The sequence below is a fragment of the Caretta caretta genome, chromosome 27, assembly GCF_965140235.1.
Source record: "Caretta caretta isolate rCarCar2 chromosome 27, rCarCar1.hap1, whole genome shotgun sequence".
Classification (NCBI taxonomy): domain Eukaryota; kingdom Metazoa; phylum Chordata; order Testudines; family Cheloniidae; genus Caretta; species Caretta caretta.
In genome coordinates, this window is record NC_134232.1 from 170,668 (window position 1) to 189,967 (window position 19,300).

General features: G+C 50.8%; 1 protein-coding gene across 1 annotated transcript in view; it reads left to right on the forward strand.

Moving 5' to 3' along the window:
• Positions 1-2,117: 2,117 nt before the first annotated feature.
• Positions 2,118-19,300, forward strand: part of SCN4A (sodium voltage-gated channel alpha subunit 4) — a 153,596-nt gene continuing 136,413 nt past the window's right edge. Inside the window, exon 1 of the mRNA XM_048830400.2 lies at positions 2,118-2,199. The gene's annotated coding sequence lies outside the window, so the exon portion shown is untranslated. The remainder of the gene's footprint in view (positions 2,200-19,300) is intronic.

Genomic DNA, 19,300 nt, shown 5'->3' on the forward strand with positions numbered 1-19,300 from the left:
CCAAGGGTGGGAAGCTGGAGCCCCACTGGCAAGTTTTAAATCAAATTTTGAAAAGATCTGATCCAATTCAAACAGGAGTCACTTTGGGGGTGTTCAGCCTCCTGTGTTATACAGGAGATCGGACTAGGGGGTCACAGTGCTCCCTTCTGGCTTTATGCGCCTCCATACCAGGTGGATACATCCGCAAGCAGGTGCCTGGGGTGGAGTTTCCTTCCAGTGTGCGGGGTTGTCTCACACATTTGCCATTCGACTGGCATTGCCGTCTTCACTGTCCCTCCCCTGGGCTTACATCCAGTTTTAATTTGTGGCTTTTGATGATTTCTGCTATTCTGAGGCAGTGTCTTTCTCCCTTGGCCAGGAGAGTCAAGAGCGTCTCTGGGTTTCTGTCTCCCTGGATTGGATACACTGACCATCCCTCTCCAGTTGCACTCCGAGGCTCTGCCCTTGCTTTGCACACTTAACCCTGGAGGGGTAACTGCCCAGCCAACAGTTCTGCTTGAGGACCTGTAGCCATCCAGGCTGGCATAGTTTGTGACTTGTTCTTCAGAGGATTTCATCCTGTGGTGGGGGAGGGGTGGGCTGCTTGCACTCTTGTTCAGGGGGGTTGTGGGTGGCTGGAGGCTGCTGGGAGGTGAGGAGGTCTGTGCTTTGGGCAGAGTTCAGCTTGTGCGGCTCTCCAGCAGTCTAGTACCTTCCCCTTCCACTGTAGGGTTTTCATTGCTTCCGGGGGCACTTACTGAGGCACATCCATTTATGGGGCTTGCAACATAGGACCTGAGTTTGTTCTGGGCCAGGATGCTCGTGCTTTCCTGGTTTCCCCAGAGGGCTGGGTGCTGTGGCATGACTGTCCTTGACAACAGACAGCTTCTTTCAGGAGCAATGAGAGGAGAATTGGCCCCTGGGAGCCATTCAGTGCTAGACCTGGATCCGAGCAGAGCTGGTACATTCTCAATCTACAGCCTGACCCTCCAGCCACGAGTAGGTATTATTTCTATACAGGTAGCAGCTAGGAACCCATGCTCCAGCCCCACATTGTGCCAGGCGCTGTCCAAACACACAACGAAAAGTTGGTTCCTGCCCCAAAGAGCTGACAATTGGCGTGTACAACAAGAGAGGGCAGGCGGACACACATGGACAGATGGGGCAGGACAAGGAGGCAATGAGACAGTATTGGTCGGCATAAAGGGCAGTGGTTTCAGAACACCCCCTACCTAACAGTTGTCTCGTCTTACTGCCCTGCCTGTTTGCATGTCATTTCTCTTCAGGTTAGAACAGCTGGAGTGTGATGGCCTTGGTTTGCCCCACTCCTGTTTGGTAGCAATTTGTGGGATCCCTGATGTGCCAGACTCAGTCAGGAGGGCAACTAGGCCACCCTTTTTGGGAAAAAAAACTTTCTCCCCCTGAAAAGCACATATTTAGGTCAACTGTAATAGTTTATGCCACATTCATTTTTTTGCCCCCCCAAAAAGAAAGAAGAAACAATCAAAATGAAACATTTTTGTCTTCGATTTGAAACTACCCTTCGCTTCAAAATTTGACTTCCATTTTATTTAATTTGTAAAAAGAAGACGGTATCAAACTGAAACTCAGAACAAGCCTTTTGGTTTGGGCTGAAGTGAATTTTGTTGTTTCGTTTAACTGAAAAATGAAAAGAAAATGTCATTTTGGCACAGCTGGAACTGGATTATTTTCTATGGTTTGGCAACTCCTGCACCAAAAAACCAGCTGCTGCCCAGCTCGAGTCTGAAGCGCCTTCGCCGGCCAGCAGATCCTGCCCCTTGTTCTGCCCTGAGCTCAGGAGCTGCCTGGCTGGATCAGCCTTTCGCTGGGACTCAATTAGTGAGCTGCTCCCAACTCTGCTCCCCATGGATCACTTGGGAGCCGCTGGGCATTGTGTGTGTGTCCCAGGGAGCCTGTCCCCGCTGTCCAGCACCCTGCGGTGGGGCTGCAGAGCCAGAGGAACTGCCTCCCACTTGATTGGCTGCCCGGAGGACGAATGCCGAAGCCGAGAGAGACCGATGTTACCTGAAGAACCCCTCAGGTCCTCAGGTTTCACTCGTGACCATCTGACAGCAGCAGCAGCTGTCCTGCCAGCAAGCACCAGCTGAGCCAAAGCCACTCACACTCTCGGAGTCGAAGGAGAGTGAAAATCTGACCCTAAAAGCTCTTTCCTTGGGACACTGCTTTTTCCATCAAAAAGTAAGTATCTGATTAAGACCTGGGCTGCTGCCAGGCAGCCGGTCAGTGTCTCGGAGCTTTTTCTCCCTAGAGTAGCACAGATCGGTGTTTGGTACAAACTAACAAGCCCCCACTCTCCCTGTGCTTTGCCTAAATGACAGCGCAGCCTGAGTGCTCTCGCTACCCTGCTCTTGGTAACTTAGCACTGCGACGTCCCCGGGGTCTCGTAAGGAGCCGACAGTGTCTGAAGAAAGACCGCTCGGTTGTGCGTCTCCTGACGTCAGGTGACCCTCACCCCAGACTTGGTCAGTCATGTTAGGAAAAGGGGAGAAAGTCCCCGTGGAGAGTGGCAATAAACAGAAAGTAAATACTGAGTTACGTGGACTAACCAATCCCAGTTGTCCCAGTAGGACACAGACCCTAGTGATTGCAAATTGGCTGTTCCAATGAAGGAACTGTATTGCTGGCAGGGGAGACTGCGGGTGGGGGCAGAAATTACACTTCTATTCCATCTTCCTTCTGCTGAAGCACACAGCTCAAAACACAGCTTTAAAGTCAGAAATCCCCTGGCTCCTGGCTTCTCCTCCTCAGATTCTAAATATAAACTTTGGCCGGTCCAAGCCGGAGGTTGCATGAAAGGTCTTCAGGCTGCCCTGGGTAGAGAGCATTTGCTGCGTCTCCTTTTGTGGAAGAGATCCCTTGGCCCTCTTCTGTGCTGAAGTTGGGCCCCGTGGAAAAGTGCAGGGGGAAGGTAGCGAGGAGGGAACAATTTCTGCACTGTTGCGAAATGGCATAAGGTGGCGTGCAAGGAGAAGACGCCATTTGAAGCCATTGCGAATCCTCTCCTATTTCCCAGAGAAAGATTCCCTGAGACTGCACTGTGTGGTGTGTACACAGGCAGCTGATCCTTCCCTGGGCCATGGGTCCTGGCCAATGTTCCCTCTAATTTTTGACAAGCCGTGTGTGCAAAAAATTTCTTCTGTGCAAATTGTTGTGCTTCTGTGCAAATTTTTGTGCGCGTGGTGTTTTGCCATGTGCGTGGGGTTTAGGATCTGTGTGCGCACGCACATGCGCACAGCTTAGAGGGAATAGTGGTCCTGGTGCAGGAGACGGGGAGAAGGGAAATGAAGAACTGGAGTGAGGAGGGGGAAGGGGGAAAAAGAGAGAGGATGACTGAGAAAGGCAAGATGGAAGGGGATGAAAGAGGGAAACCCAGAGGGGAGGGGGACCGGGAACAAACCACAGATTGGTTAGATTCTGCATAGGACTCACTCACACCTGATGACAATTTTCACGTGCCTGCTGCATACACAAGGGGCCATGCAGCTACCGACTACGCAAGCAGTAATGCACATACTGTATATGCAGGGGGCTATGAATCCACCTCAGGTGCAAGGTTTGATGCACCTGTTGTATACATAAGAGGCCCAACGCCTGTTGTGCATGCAAAGGGCTGGGCACCTGTTTTATGCAGAAGGGGCCATGCACCTGCTGTGTATGGGGTATGCACTGGCTTTATACACAACAGGCCATGCACCTGCTGTATATGCAAGTGGTATGCATTGGCTGTATACACAACGGGCCGTGCACCTGCTGTGTATGCAAGTGGTGATGCACCGGCTTTATACACAACGGGCCATGTACCTGCTGCATATGCAAGGGGCCAGGAACCTGCTGCATCCCTTTGGGATGCCGTTGCCTTGTTCCATAAGACCTTTCTCCACTCTCCTTTGGAAGCCAGCCTTTAACTTCAGTTGTGGCCTTGCGGTCCATTCCCCCAATGGCAGTTGTTTTAACTCCCACCCGGTGGGGCTGAGGACCAGAAAAAGGTCTGCAAATAAATACACTAAATGCATGAACGAAGTGCAGTCCTGTCTTTGCCCGGGGCCCGACCCTGATGGAGAAGGAGTCGGTTCAGGAATAGATCAGACCCTCAGTGTACAAGATGTTTAAAACCTGGCTGGAGAAATCCCTGGAGGGGACAACCCTGCACTGATGCCCAGAGAATGAACTGGATCATCTTAGTTGGGGATTGGTCCTGCTTTGAGCAGGGGGTTGGACTAGATGACCTCCTGAGGTCCCTTCCAACCCTGATATTCTATGATTCTATGATCTTCTCCATCTCTGATGTATACTGTGACCGGGGAGAGGGTGCAGTGAAACCAGTAGGAGTTAGGCGTCTAAATACTTGTGTGGATCTGGGACTGGGTGCCTCAGGTGGCCCATTGGGACTGTGCAGGGCATGGACCAGCCTCTGGGGGGATTCCCCGAGCAGGAGCAGCAGCTTTTATACTGCTCCCTGGCCGGTAGCCCTGGGGAAGGGGTGTGCTGCGGATGTGGCTGAGGATACGAGGTGTGAATTGGGCGTGCGAGGAAGAGAGGCTGGAGCAGGCCATGCCCTGGCAGTTCTAAGCTATCCTGCAGCCCATGTGGGGCAGCTGTGGTATGTTAGAGCAGCTGAGGGGGCTGCTCTGCCTTATGCCAGGGGTTGCACTGCAGCAGGAGCAGCTCAGAACAGCGGGTGATTTGTTGTAGGAAGATCCTACCTGCCCTCACCCTTCTGAGCTAGCTAATACAGCGTGGACCTCGAGCCCATTGGTGAGAGTGGGGGGGTTTAGCGGGCTGAGCAGATGCTGAGCTCAGGTCAGCCATGGAGCAATGTGTTGTCTAGCCAGGGCCTGGGGCAGCCTGCTGCATGGGCAATATTTGGAAGACAGATGGGGGCAGTGTGGGGTACCGATGCCCTGTGCAGTGGATGGGGAGGGCGCTGTGGGCATAGGCTCCCATCTCAAGTTGGCCAGTGGCTTCCCAGCCTCTAGGGCAGTGTGCAGAGCATTTTTCAGGGTGGGTCTGTGGCGCCTCATTGAAAATTAGGTGGAGAGAGTGGCCAGGTGGAGGGACTCAGGCTCCCCTTAAGTGATGGGAGATTAACTGATGAGCACTTCCTGACATGAGCATTGAACCCAGGTCACTGGAGATCCCGGGAGTGTGCTAGCAAAAGCAGGGCACTGCAGGCAAGGGCAGCGGAGCCTTCCCAAAAGTGGGAGGGCAGGCCCCCCACCCCTGGTGCCCCGCCCCACTCCTCCTCTTTCCCCTAGGCCCCACCCCTTTCCCCAAGACCATGACCCTTCCCTGAGGCCCCTCCACTTCCCCCAGAGGCCCCACTCACAGCCAAGCCAGAGCAGAGCTGGGGAGCCTGCACACCCCACCTGGAGTGGGGGGGGGGGGTTGAAAGCACTTGGCCAGTGTCCCTGTCCCCAGGATCTCCCACCAGGGCAGGTGAAGGGACCCACGCTCCCCACAGCTGCCTGTGCGGCTCTTACTCTGACGCGGCTCCAGCCGGGGGCAGCATCTTGGAGCCGCAGCCCAGCCATGGTAAGAGCCGCACAGACAGCTGTGGGGAGCCGGCGCAGACCCTCCACCTGCCCTGGGGGGTGGGGGAGGCTGGGACATGGGCTGGGAGCTGCTCATGGGCCCTCCGCACCCTGGGCAGCTGAAGGGTCCGCACAGCTCCTCACAACTGCCCAGGCTCCCTGACCGGGCTCCACCAGCTGCTGGCCTGGCTGGAAGGTGGATCTTGGGGGGGAAGAGAAGGGGAAGGAAGCGGGATCCTGTGGCAAAAAGTCGATGGGCCAGGCCCCCTGGTCTCCACTGTTACAGCGTCCCTGGCTGCGGGCCATACCCCAGTGCGGTTGGTGATTGCACACCATCCTCCACCTCCCTCCTGCAGTTTCAGCTGGGTGTGGCACTCAGTGCTTTCTCAGAGCGTTGCCAAGCCATTGGGTCACCCAAAGGCGGCTGCATTTTCAGGTGGAGTGGTTTCTGCCTATGAAGTTTGCAAAGCACTTGGGGACCGTGCAGATGGAAGGGGCTGGATCCTCGGGCAATATTAGCACTGCAAAGAGGCAACTGATGCCTGGGAAACAAAAGGCTGATGGAATTACGACTTCCCCCTTCAATGCACAGCCACTTATGTCATCCTAATTATGGAGGTGTGCATTTAGATTTCAATCCTACCAACATAACTGCCCTGCAACACCAACTTAATAACTCCACCTCCATGGGCGGCGTAGAGTCACAGTCGATGTAGATAGGCCAACACAGTCTCAGTTTAGTCACTGCCTTGCTTATGTCGACTGTTACTGGCTTCCATGAGCCTTCCCACAATGGCCCACGCTGTCAGTGCAATTGATAAAATGGCTCCTGGTGAGGACCCACACTGCTGAAACGGGAAGCAAAGTGTAGACATGCACAACTGTTGTAATTACTGCAGCAGCAGCATGCCAGTGTAAGGTCGACTTCATTTTGTAGTGTAGACATGACCTCGGTCTGAGCTGATCCAATCCCAACTGGGATGAAAACCAACCAGAGACACGAACCATTACTGCTGCAAAACAAAGAACTGTGGCCTCTATCTGGAGAGCTGGTGACAAGAGCTAATGAGGTCAGGGAGGCTGAGATGCCCTCAAGGCTTGGTCTGGAATTACACCATTGCCAGAACAGTGAAAAGGTACCTGAGTGTAACCCAGGATTCAGGAGGCACGGAAGGTGTGCAGAGGTCTGTAGGTGCCGTTCTGGTGCCCGGGGGAGACTCAACATGCTGAGCTCTACTGTGCACCTTGAGGTGGATGCTTTCATGGTCCCCCAGAATCTTATCTCTGGAGCTTCCTGGCTTGGGGAAAAATTGTTAGAGAACCTTCAGGAACCTCCCCCAAAAGTGCCAGCTCCTGCAAAGAACAATGGGGCTGGCTCTCTCCATCCCAACAGCTGGGGGGCAAAAATTGTCCTAAATCAATTGCAGCTTGGTGCCCATTTGGATGGAGTGGAGGGTGTCTCTTCATCTGCTGGTGGGTACGAAACCATCAAACCTGAATAAAGTGTTGGACGTGATATACCTTGATTTTAGTCAGACTTTTGACACCATCCCACATGACATTCTCATAAGCAAACCAGGGAGATGTGATCTAGATGAAATTTCTATAAGGTGGGTGCACAACTGGTTGAAAGACCATACTCAAAGAGTAGTTATCAGTGGTTTGCTGTCAAACTGGGAGGGCGTATCTAGTGAGGTCAGTTCTGGGTCCAGTGCTGCTCAATATTTTCATTAATAACTTGGACAATGGAGTGGAGAGTATGCTTATAAAAGGAAAGGGTCGCACGCACTTTGGAGGACAGGATTAGAATTCAGGACAACTGTGATACAATGGAGAATTGGTCTGAAATCAAGAAGATGAAATTCAATAAAGAGAAGTGCAAAGTACTGCACTTAGGAAGGAAACATCAGATGCACAACTACAAACTGGGGAATAACTGGCTACGTGGTTGTACCATTGAAAAGGATCTGGGGGTTATAGTGGATCACAGAGTAAATATGAGTCAACAGTGTGATGCAGTTGCAAAAAAGGTTAATATCATTCTGGGGTGTATTAACAGGAATGTTGTATGTATAAGACACAGGAGCTAATTGTTCTGCTTTACTCAGCCCTGGTGAGGCCTCAGCTGGATACTGCATCCAGTGCTGGGTGCCACGCTTTAGGAAAGATGTGGACAAATTGGAGAGAGTCCAGAGAAGAGCAACAGAAATGTTAAAGGTGTTAGAGGGGTAACCGTGTTAGTCTGTATCAGCAAAAATAATAAGGAGTCCTTGTGGCACCTTAGAGACTAACAAATTTATTTGGGCATAAGCTTTGGTGGGCTATAACCCACTTCATCAGTTTAGAAAACCTGCCCTATGAGGAAATATTAAAACCACTGGGCATGTTTAGTCTTGAGAAAAGATAACAAAAGGGGGACCTGAGAACTGTCCTCAGTTAAGGGTTGTTACAAAGATGACATTGATCAATTGTTCTGCATTGCCACTGAAGATAGGACAAGGAGTAATGGGCCTAATCTGCTGCAAGGGAGATTTAGATATTAGGAGAAACTTTGTGACTCTCAGGGTAGTTAAGTTCTGGAACAGACTTCCAAGGGAGGCTGTGCAATCCCCACTCCTGAAGGCGTTTAAGAACAGGTTGGACAAATATCTGTCAGGGATGGTCTAGATTTACTTGGCCCTGCCTCTGCGCAGGGGGTTGGACTCACTGACCTCCCGAGATCCCTTCCAGCCCGACACTTCTGTGATTCTATAGAAACAAGCAAGAAAACTGAAAGCTGTCTGAAAGCCCAGCTCGATGCGCGGTCCAGAAATAATCCTGAGCCGGTATCTAATAGCGGCACTCAGAAATGGGCCTGCCAAACCAAACAAACAGCAACTCTGAGAGCGTAACCCAACCCTGAAGAGCAGCAAAATGGCCGCCCCCACCTCTGTCCTCTGCCCAGCTAACCCCGCGAGGCTGCTCTCCCTGTCAGACCTAGATCTCTCTGCCGTCGGTCCGACATGGAGGCAGGCAGTTTAATAGAGGGCATACCACACCTACATCCCCCAGCTTCTCACCTCTTATGTGAGGCCGCAGTACTGAGCAGCCCAGAGGGGACCCTGAGGCACAGGGGGAGTCACCCGATTGCTGCCCAGAGGGAAGCTGGCTCTGCACATGGAGGAGCAGCCCAAGGGGAGCCCTGCAGTTTTGGGGTGCGGGAGGGTAGTTCACCCTGTCCCTATGACCTGCCATTCAGTGACCCGGGCAGGGGTCTGGCACTGGTGAGGAAGGCGCTTGAGCTGCAGCACAAAAATTGAGGTTTTATCTAAGGCAAATCTTCAGAGCTCAGACTTGGAGGGAGCCCCATGGAAAAGAAAGAAGGAAAAGACCTGTCAGGCCTCTTGATCACCATCGAGCACCTGGTAGGCCATCCCTCTGCAGCGTGTTTCCTAGTGCATTGGTTGGTCAGACTCAGCGCCCCACCTCCTAGGACTCCTACGACACTCCCCACACCAGGCCGCTGGCTCCCGGGAAGCCTTTCCTGTTTTTCTGGTTAAATCCTCCTGTAGTGGGGCAGCTGCCCCACGCCCGCAGAACGGGATAAAATCAGCCCTGGAGAGGGCTGTGGCTAGGGAAAGGGAGTGAAAGCAGGAAACCTAGGCTGATTGGGGAAGCAGCCACAGCTGGAGCCAGCTCAATTAGGGCCCAGCTGGCCCTGATAAGAGGGCTGTGGGCCAGAAGCTGAAGGAGTCTCACCCTAGCCCTGGAGTGGGAAGGGCTAGCTGCTTGGGAGCAAGGTACTGGGGGCAGTGCAGTGGCAAAGGGAGCTCCAGCCTGGAAAACCCCCAGTCTGCAGGCTTTGGTAAAGGCCTACAAAGGTACTGGGGCTACAGAGGTACAGCCAGGAGATAGGCAAAGGCAGCAGGTCCAAACCCCCCTTGCCAGTGATAAGTGATTTACAGACTGGAGCCTGCCCCAGTGAGGCAAGGTGGGGATAGAGGGTTGGGGGTTCCCCTGGGAGGGGAGAGACAGAGTGGGCAGCACCCCAAGGTAAAGGGACACCAGGGTCCAGGAGGGACATGGGGGCCAGCGGCAGGCGAGACACCAGCCAGGAAGAGATGCTCTATATGCTGGAGAGCTAATTCCCAAGATAACCAGCAGGAGGCGCCACACCAGCGAGTTGTCACTTCATGACACCTCCCTTTTCAGGCTCATCCCATTTGTCTGAGGTATTTCCCCTGCAGCATCCTAAGTAATTCCTCTCCTCCTGGGGGCGAGCATCTGCCCAGTAGAGGGGGGTGCCAGCAGGGGTCTCTTCCTCCCCACCCAAGTAGCCCCTTAGTCAAGCTAGACATAGTCACCCTCCAGAGCTCATTCCCTTTGCCCTGAGGAGTCTGGCTGGTGTAGGGGGTATGTTGGGGGTGGAGAAAGGATGTGGCCAGAGCACTACTGTGCACCAGGTAGGCTCTGCTGGCAGATGGTCCCATAGGGTTAGTGTTACCACCTTGCTGTATTTGACTGGCCTGGCCAGGTTTTTATGGATTTGCCAGTTAAGAACATAAGAATGGCCATACTGGGTCAGACCAAAGGTCCACCTAGCCCAGGATCCTGTCTTCAGACAGTGGCCAATGCCAGGTGCCCCAGAGGGAATGAACAGAACAGGTAATCATCAAGTGATCCATCCCCTGTCGCCCATTCCCAGCTTCTGGCAAACACAGGCTAGGGTCTCTTCTCATCCTGGCTAATAGCCATTGATGGACCTATCCTCCATGAACTTATCTAGTTCTTTTTTCAACCCTGTTATAGTCTTGGCCTTCAAAACATCCTCTGACAAGGAGTTCCACAGGTTGACTGTGCATTATATGAAGAAATACTTCCTTTTGTTTGTCTTAAACCTGCTGCCTGTACATGTCATTTGGTGGCCCCTAGTTCTCCTGTTATGAGAAGGAGTAAATAACACTTCCTTATTTATAAAATCATGACTGGTGTGGAGAAAGTAGACTTCTATCATATCCCCCCCTTAGTGGGACTCTTCAGCTTGGAAAAGAGATGAGTTTTATTAATCTCTCCTCCTATGGTAGCCGTTCCATACCCCTAATAATTTTTGTTGCCCTTTTCTGGACCTATTCCAATTTTTGGAGATGGGGCGATCACGTCTGCACACAGTATCCAAGGTGTGGGCGTACCATGGATTTATATAGTGGCAATATATTTTCTGTCTTATTATCTCTCCCTTTCTTAACATTCTGGTTGCTTTTAGACAGCCGCTGTGTATTGAGTGGATGTTTTCAGAGAACTTTCCACAATGAAGCCAAGGTCTCTTTCTTGAGTGGTAACAGCTAATTTAGACCCATCATTGTATATTTATAGTTAGGATTGTTTTCCAATGTGCATTACTTTGCATTTATCAACATTGAATTTCATGTGCCATTTTGCTGCCCAGTCACCCAGTTTTGTGAGATCCCTTTGTAACTTTTTGCATTCTGCTTTGGATTTAACTATCTTGAGTATCATAGAATCATAGAATTCTATGATACTCAAGAGTAGTTGCCAGACAAATAATTTAATCTGCCAGGTTTTTTTTTTACGTGGGTCTAAAGATTTGAATTATTGTCACACTGCACTAGGCTAGCTAATGTTCAAAGTGTCTGTGTCCAGCCAGAGATGCTTCAGTGTTCCTATTTCCTCAGGTTACATGATAACAGATCAAAACTGTTGAAATACTGTACCTGTGTGCCCACCAACATGCAAGCATGCTGCGCGGGCATGTGAGAGAGGGTTTGTGTCACACAAGAGTAAGGAGACTGGGATGTCCTCAATTTTATCTATATGTGTTATATCTCTAGATACTATACGTGACTGTTGGGGGAGGTTGCGGAATTGCCTTGTTGTTGGGGTTGCAGCGGGCTTGTCTTGTGGGGTGGGGGGCTGCTGCTTGAGTTTTTTGCATTTCAAAGGTGATAACCCTACATAGGGGCCGTAGCCAGCTGCTATGCTTTAGGGTAGTCCAGGGAGTTGCTCGCAGTGGACAATGGGCACAGCTTCAAATCAGGCCTGCAATGTCCTTTTAACAGAGAGGGTCTGACCCACACCCAGCAGTGAGCTCTCTTCAAAGTCTGAGCTAATAAACAAGCTGAATGGTCTTGTTCCTGGAGCCCCCAGCCCAACCACGGAGGCCTTGTGTTGATTGTCCATCAACAGACCGATTTGGGCTGGTGCATTTCTGAGTCCAAGATACGAGTTGTTGTTACTGAGTCTGGAGCAAACAGCGCCATGTTGTGGGCAACAATTGGCTGCATCTGGAATCCTGTCTGCACACAGTGTCTTATGCTGCTTGGGAAGGTGTTCTGGACTAAATAGGGTGATAGGGAACCACGGATTAAAGGACCTCACCCTGGGACTCCTGCAGCCCTGCTGTAGGACCCAGACACTATTTTAGCTACAGTCAAGACCCCTGGGGGCTGTGACATTTGTGCTTTGGGCCACTTAAAGGAGAAAGGGAAATTCTGATGAGAACTCGTGCTAAATTCTATGTTTGTAAGGGGCTTGGGGCAGAGACCATCTTTCTGGTCTGTGTTTATGTGGCACAGTGGGGTCCTGGGTGCTATGGCAACACAAATAAATAATAATAGTCTTTTTTTTAAGAAGCTAACTCAGGCCTCAACACACATCTTGGTGGATTTGGGGTCACCTGTCCACTGTCACAACTGTCCCCTTTGCTGGCAGGCACTGGGTGCTCAGAGTTAGAATTCGCTCAGAAGATCAAGGTGGCAATGAATGACCTCAGAGGAGAAGAGGGGCTGGCTTAACTGGCTTTAAGCTACCTTTCTAAAAAGGAATGCAGAAGCTAAGCGAATACAAAAAGGAGCTGGAGATTTTACAAACATCAGTCAGGGAATTCAGAGTTACATGCCCCATAACAACCAGAACTCTGCCCCCTTATGTGTATGCACCACAATTGGGGCTTTCTTGACATGATCACACACCACTGCATGCTGAGACAGACCTCTTGGCAAATAACACACCAGAACATAATGCAAAGGAACTGCACTGTTTTCTGTAACCTGGGATGCTCAGATTCTACCGAGCACTTAACTTATGTGTAAAGTTAAGTGTGCATGTCCATGTTTCCCTGCCTTGGGAACATGAAGCCTCTTGTAATATGTACAATGTCATGCTCTTGGCCATGATGACACCTAATAAGAGTGACCCCATACAATCTGGATTTTTTCCCCACACCATAATGACACCTGATGAGAGTAAATCCATAACAGAGCCTGTATCTATCTGTTCTGGCTGTGGAAAGGGATTTGCTGGCTCAGAAGCACAGGCTCTGCTGCTCTCAAGGACAGGAGGAAGCGGACCAGGTTTTTTGCTGGGAAGCAGGAAAGTGCATGCAACACCGTTTAACTCAGCTCCACAGCATGACTGATGCTGCCTGGAAGCATCCTGCATCCACAGAATATCAGGGTTGGAGGGGACCTCAGGAGGTCATCTAGTCCAACCCCTTGCTCAAAGCAGGACCAATCCCCAACTAAATCATCCCAGCCAGGGCTTTGTCACGCCTGACCTTAAAAACTTCTAAGGAAGGAGATTCCACCACCTCCCTAGGTTCCTCACTGCGCAGCTTGGTCTCAGCCAGCCTTCAGACAAAGAACCAAAATATTCCGATGGGAGCTACAAGATAAAAATCATCCTGGTGGCAGAATCTGAATTCTGCGTTCAGTGTCATTGCAGGGTAAATAATAACAAATGTTGAGTTCTTTCCCTTTAACTTCAGGTCTCTGAGCCTCTAGGTCATTCGGGGGTCACAATTTCAAGCTTTTCTACATGGCCACCAGAGCTAGAAACTTACTTCTTTTTAAAAAAAGAGAGAAAGCTGAGATTCACATGATTCCAGGAGGTGGGGCTTTAAGTAAAACCCCAAATATCACAAGACTAATTATAAAATCATGAGAGATGGCAACGCTGCTGTCACTTTAATTTCATGGTGATTTTTGATCTTGTCCCATGTTAATCAGCTTTCTTTTGCGGCTTTTGAAATGAGAATTATTTCTATTTGCAACCTAGACCCTGAAAGCATTTGGGGCTCTTTTAGCTTGCGTAGGAGTTTCAGAATGCATTGGTGATGAATCCAAGGGTTTGGAGTTACACCAATGCAGACAGTTGGGAGGGCATCAGGAGACACTGCTTTGAAGGGTGAAGAGGTCTCAGATGTGATGTAGCAGGAAGTGCTGCCTGCATGGCATCTGCTCCTCTTTCTCTGACCATCCACAAGGGTTTGCAGGATGCTGATACACGTTGTCAGGATCTGCACTCTTATCATTAGCATCCTATCTGTTAACAATAGCTCCTGGAGTCCTCAGCTGGGGTCAGGGCCCCATTGTACTCGGCTCAGCAGGAACACACAATAAGGGACACAGGACTTGTCTACACTTGAAACGCTACAGCGGCATAGCCGCAGCATTGCTTCAGTGTAGACCCTACCTATGCTGAGGGCAGGGGTTCTCCTGTCGCTGTAGGTAATCCCCCTCCCTGAGAGGTGGTAGCTGGAATGACAGAAGAATTCTTCCCTTGACCTAGCACTTGTCTACACTGGGATTAGGTCAGTTTAACTGCGTCGCTCAGCGATGTGGATTTTTCACACCCCGCAGTGATGTAGTTAAACTGACCTAATTTTCTGTTGCAGCCCAGGCCACAGCCCCAACCTCAAAGAGCTTGCCGTCTGAACAGATGACACAGACAAAGGGCAGATGGGGAAACTGAGGCACAGAGCCTTGCCCCAGGTTACACAGCAGGACAGTGGCAGAGCCAGAGTGAGCACAGCCTGTAACGGTCTGAAATCCAGAACAGCAGATGGTTGCTTTGGAGCTGTTTCCTTCTGCCAGCCTGCTGTCCCCAAAACTGTGTACTGCTTTTGTACTACAAGTTTCAGAGTAGCAGCCGTGTTAGTCTGTATCTGTAAAAAAACAGGAGGACTTGTGGCACCTTAGAGACTAACAAATTTATTAGAGCATAAGCTTTCGTGAGCTACAGCTCACTTTGTCGTGGAAATGCATTCACTGAATGCATCCGATGAAGTGAGCTGTAGCTCACAATAAAGCTTATGCTCTAACAAATTTGTTAGTCTCTAAGGTGCCACAAGTACTCCTTTTCTTTTTATGTCCTACAAGTGTGAGACATGGGCAATGATTGTCTTCGCCCGTGTGCTCTTTTACCCTGCGTTCTGGATGAGCACTAGACATGATCCTTTTTTATCTCCCAGGATAAAATTCCCAGTGGCCAGCAATAAGGTCATCTCCTTTCTCATCCTCTGGTAATCCTAGGAATCTTAGGTTCTTAGAACAGGTTTTAGGACAGGAAGTGAAGAAGAATACTGTACCCAATTGAAATGGCAGGGGGAATTTAGTGTTGTTAGCCAGCTGGAATGTGGCCAGAGTTATGGGGCCAATTTTAGCCCTGGTGCAAGCAGCAGCAACCGCAGTGATGTTTTAGTTATGCCCAGGGCATATTGGCCATTGGAAGCTGTGTTACAGGAAGCATTGTGCAAAGCATCACTCAGACATCAGAGAATGATCTATAAATTGCACAAGTACTTGTTAAATGGGAAATGCAGGCCCAGCATGGAGTTTCTGGTAGCTGTCAGGAGTATCTATAAATAGCGAAGCGCCAGGCCAGCAGGAAGAGGAGTTTGACAAAACCACGGTTCAAGTACTAACCATTCCTGAAACACAATCTGATGGCACTCTCCAACGTGAAACAGGGTGTTTACACCAGCTTGAGATGCTTACTCAAGATAAAAGGCCCTAGGAAGAGGCCAAACACCACGGTTGTCGAGCTGAAATTGCTGCATGTGCTGGGTTGTGTGCAGAGGATATTGTATCATAATATTGCACAGCATCAGGTTAGAGATGCTAAGCGTGATCTGCAGGGCCCCAACAGGCATGGTGAAGGCTAAAAACGGAGCCCGGGGGACCTGGCCTGGCCAGACAGAAACACTACAGATTTCACACATGGGTAGAAGGCAGTCGGTGTAGGAAACAGAATGCAAAGGAACCACTGAGACCACATGAGGGTCCTGCTCGCCCATCAACCTTGGCTGGCTTGGCACTATTAGAATTCTAAAAGGATTGTCTTTTACTTCCACAGGAGCGGTAGTGGGGTGTAGCGACCAGGGTGCTAGACTACCGCACAGGAGACACGGGTTCTAATCCTGCCTCTGATCTTCTATAAGTTGTCTTCCCTCCTCCTCTTTGCTTGTGTTATCTATTTAACAGTTAGCTCTTTGGGGCAGCAGCTATTTCTTGCTATTGCACCTGGCACAGTGGGGCCCTGATCTCTGTTGGAGCTAGGGGTACCAGACATCTGGGGTTTCCCAGACACTTCCTCTTTTTTGGTCTGCTGATCTCTGTCTGGGCGGATTTTTTCAAATACAACGAAATGTCCGGGATTTTTCCTTGTGGAGCAGACGCTGCAGATTGGAAAGAGCTGTCTCTGAGCTCCGACTGGTCCCTCCCCTGCATCCGCAGATGCCAGATCCAGCCCACCCCACCAGGTAAGCGGAGCCACCAAGCACCTCTCAGCCGGGACACCTGCCCCACCGTGGGGTCTCAGAGCTCAGCAGGGTGGGGTGGCAGGGCCAGGCCCCAGCTCCCCACCCTGGAGGGTGGAGAGCTCCCTGGGAGGCATTAACTGATGGACCTGTGCATCCTGGGACTGCACCACCCACCGTGACAAGGAGCGCACCACTGTCCCCTACCTCAAGTGTGAGGCCGCAGGTACCCCCTCCTGCACCGCACAACTGTACCCCCTCCCAGTACTAACACACTTCCCCAGTACCCCCAAATACCCCCTCCCAGAACACATACACACACACACACACCCATCCCCCTGACCGTGTCTTCTATTTGGGAACTTGAACTATGGTAACCCTACTTGGAGCCTATAACAGTCTTCGTCCTGAATAATTCCTGGCCCTTGCTTAGCTCATCAGCTTCCAGTTTGGTACTGGGGCTAGTTCCTGTTCCTCCTGTTGGTTGGAGGAGCTGATCTCTGTCCCATGGCTCAGAGTTTAGCCGTTATATTGAGCAGTGCATGGTACCATTCTGGGGTGAGTGTGCTCTAGGGTTACCAACTTTGTACTTGCACAAAATTGAACATCCTTCCCCCACCCTTTCTCTGATGCCCTGCATCCCCCCCTTGTTGCTCACTTACCCCATCCTCACTCGCTCTCTCATTTTCACCAGGCTGGCTCATGGGACTGGGATGAGGTAGGAGGTGAGGGCTCTGGCTAGGGATGCGGGGTCAGGGTGGGGCCAGAAATGAGGAGTTCAGAGTGTGGGAGGGGGCTCTAGGCTGAGCGAGGTGGTTGGGATGCAAGAGGGGATGAGGGCTCTGACTGGGGATGGGGCCAGGGATGAGGGGTTTGGGGTGCAGGAGGCAGCTCCGGGCTGTGGGGTGGAGCCGAGGGGTTTGGAGTATGGGAGGGGGCTCTGGGCTGAAGCAGGGGGTGAGTGCAGGGAGGTGAGGACTCTCGCTGGGGGTGTGGACTGTGGTGTGGGTCTGGGGATGAGGGATTTGGGATGCAGGAGGATGCTCTGGGCTGGCACTGAGGGGTTTGGAGGGTGGGATGGATCAGGGCTGGGGCAGGGGGTTAGGGCCCAGAAGGGGGTCAGGGCCCAAGGCTCCGGGTGGTGCTTACCCGGAAGCAGCAGCATGTCCCCCTTCCAGCTCCTACGTGGAGGTGTGGCCAGGTGGCTCTGTGCACTGCCCTGTCTGCAGGCACCGCCCCTTCAGCTCCCATTGGCTGAGAATCATGGCCAATGGGAGCTGCGGGGGTGGCACTTGGGGCAGGGGCAGTGTGCAGAGCAGCCCAGCAGGTGCGTGAGGAGGTGCAGTAACTGTGTGTATCAGAGAAGCCTGGTGGGTGTTCAAGGAGCTGCAGTGTGTGTATTGTAGGGCCATGTAGTGGGTGTGTAAAGAGGATACAGCGTGCGTATGTGCATCACGGGGCATCTGGGAGGATGTGCAGGCAGGCTGCAGAATGTGCGTACGATAGAACAGGGTTTCTGTTTTGCACACAATTGGCTTTTGCTGACCTTTTCTCCAGCTGCTGCCATGTCTCCGTTTCTAGGGTACCTGGCCTTTCAAATTAGCCCTCTGATTATATCCCTGAGAGGCACTAATTCACCCCAGAGGAGCTGTAAGTAATCCAGCAGTATCTCAGACGATACAATGTGCAGGGAATGTGACACATTCAACTTCAGGCCTGGCTGTGCTGGTTGTGGGCTGCTGTCTCCTCCATCCAGCCCGGGCTCACACCGCAGCTACAGGCTGTGGCTGACAGAGGAATAAGAAACAGCCTAGACCGTGATATGATGTGAACCATGCCTCCCTGCCTGGACCTACATTAGCCTTAGGAGCTTTAACCCGGCACTCACTATTAGCTGCAGCCCTGTTACTAGTGGGGCTTAGTTAGCTTAGATTGAATCATGGTGCAAGTAGTACAAAAGTACTTGGGTAGAAAGAAGCGTATGGGCCAGATTCTGAGCTCCTTTACACCAGGGTCACTCCATTGACTTCAGTAGAGTTATTTCTGCTTTACACCAGCATATGTGTGCAGGATCAGAGGCTGCATTCATTCCCACTGACGGGACCTCACTGTGCATTCACTGATGCACCTATGCTCAAATACTTCGCTGTGTCCCATCTGGCATCCATTGGCCCCGCCACATTAATTCCAGTCAAGCTCTGCTGATTTACTCCTTTTCTAGTATATCATTTCCCCTCAGTCTGGTCTGTGCCTGCAGGTGCTAGGCCACTGCAAAGGTTCCTCTTTTGTCTTCTATGAAGAACGGTGCAAAGGACGGAGGGAGGTGGTTCTGGTTTGATGGCCATCCCAAAATGAAACTGTTGTTCTCATTTTTTGGATAGACCTGAAATGAACATTTTTCAGCTAACCAAAAGTTGAGAAAAACATTCATTTGGAGTTGAACTAAATGTTCAATCTTCAAAGTCTTTTAACCTTCTTAATATATTTTTAAAATAAGACTGAAGTAAATTTCAAAATAAAAAGGCATTTTGAACTGAAAAATCAAAACATTTCAAAAGTGTCAAAATGAAAATTGATTTTTTTTAGAAAATAATTTTAAAGTGCTTTTCTTTCTACTGAACCAACTTGGTGAATTCAGCACAAATTCATGAAGCATTTTTGGTTGACCTAGGTCTGCATTTTTCAGCAAAAAAGTTTCAGCTGAAAAATTCCACCCAGCTCTTCTGTCAGGGGAGAGGTTTCTTGGTGAGTGGGGGAGACTCAGGGATCCCCCGGGGCAGGTCTGGGGCATACAAAGGTGCTATTTTTACAATTAGCTTTTCAGGCCACTTTAACTGATCCTGCTGCAACCCTCCCTCGCTGTCATTGCGTAACTCAAATGACAGAAACACCAGCAAAACGGTCACTTGCCACCCATTTCATTAGCATTCATAGCTAGAGGGGGCTAGGAAATTCCCATAGAAATAATTTTCTAACAGATAAGGCAGTTTCTGCTGAAAATTTTTCAGTTTTCTGTCAGGAAAAACAAAATATTTCATTTGGCATCTATTCAGCATTAAACTGCATTGTCCTCTCATGGTGTCCTACCTTGTGGGCTGGGTTGCTTGTCTGCACTGCATCTCCCACAAATGATGCAATGCAGTCTTCCCTCTGCCCAAGGAGGGGGGGGGATCAAAGGGGGCGGGTCACATGGCTACAGATGCATCATGGGATA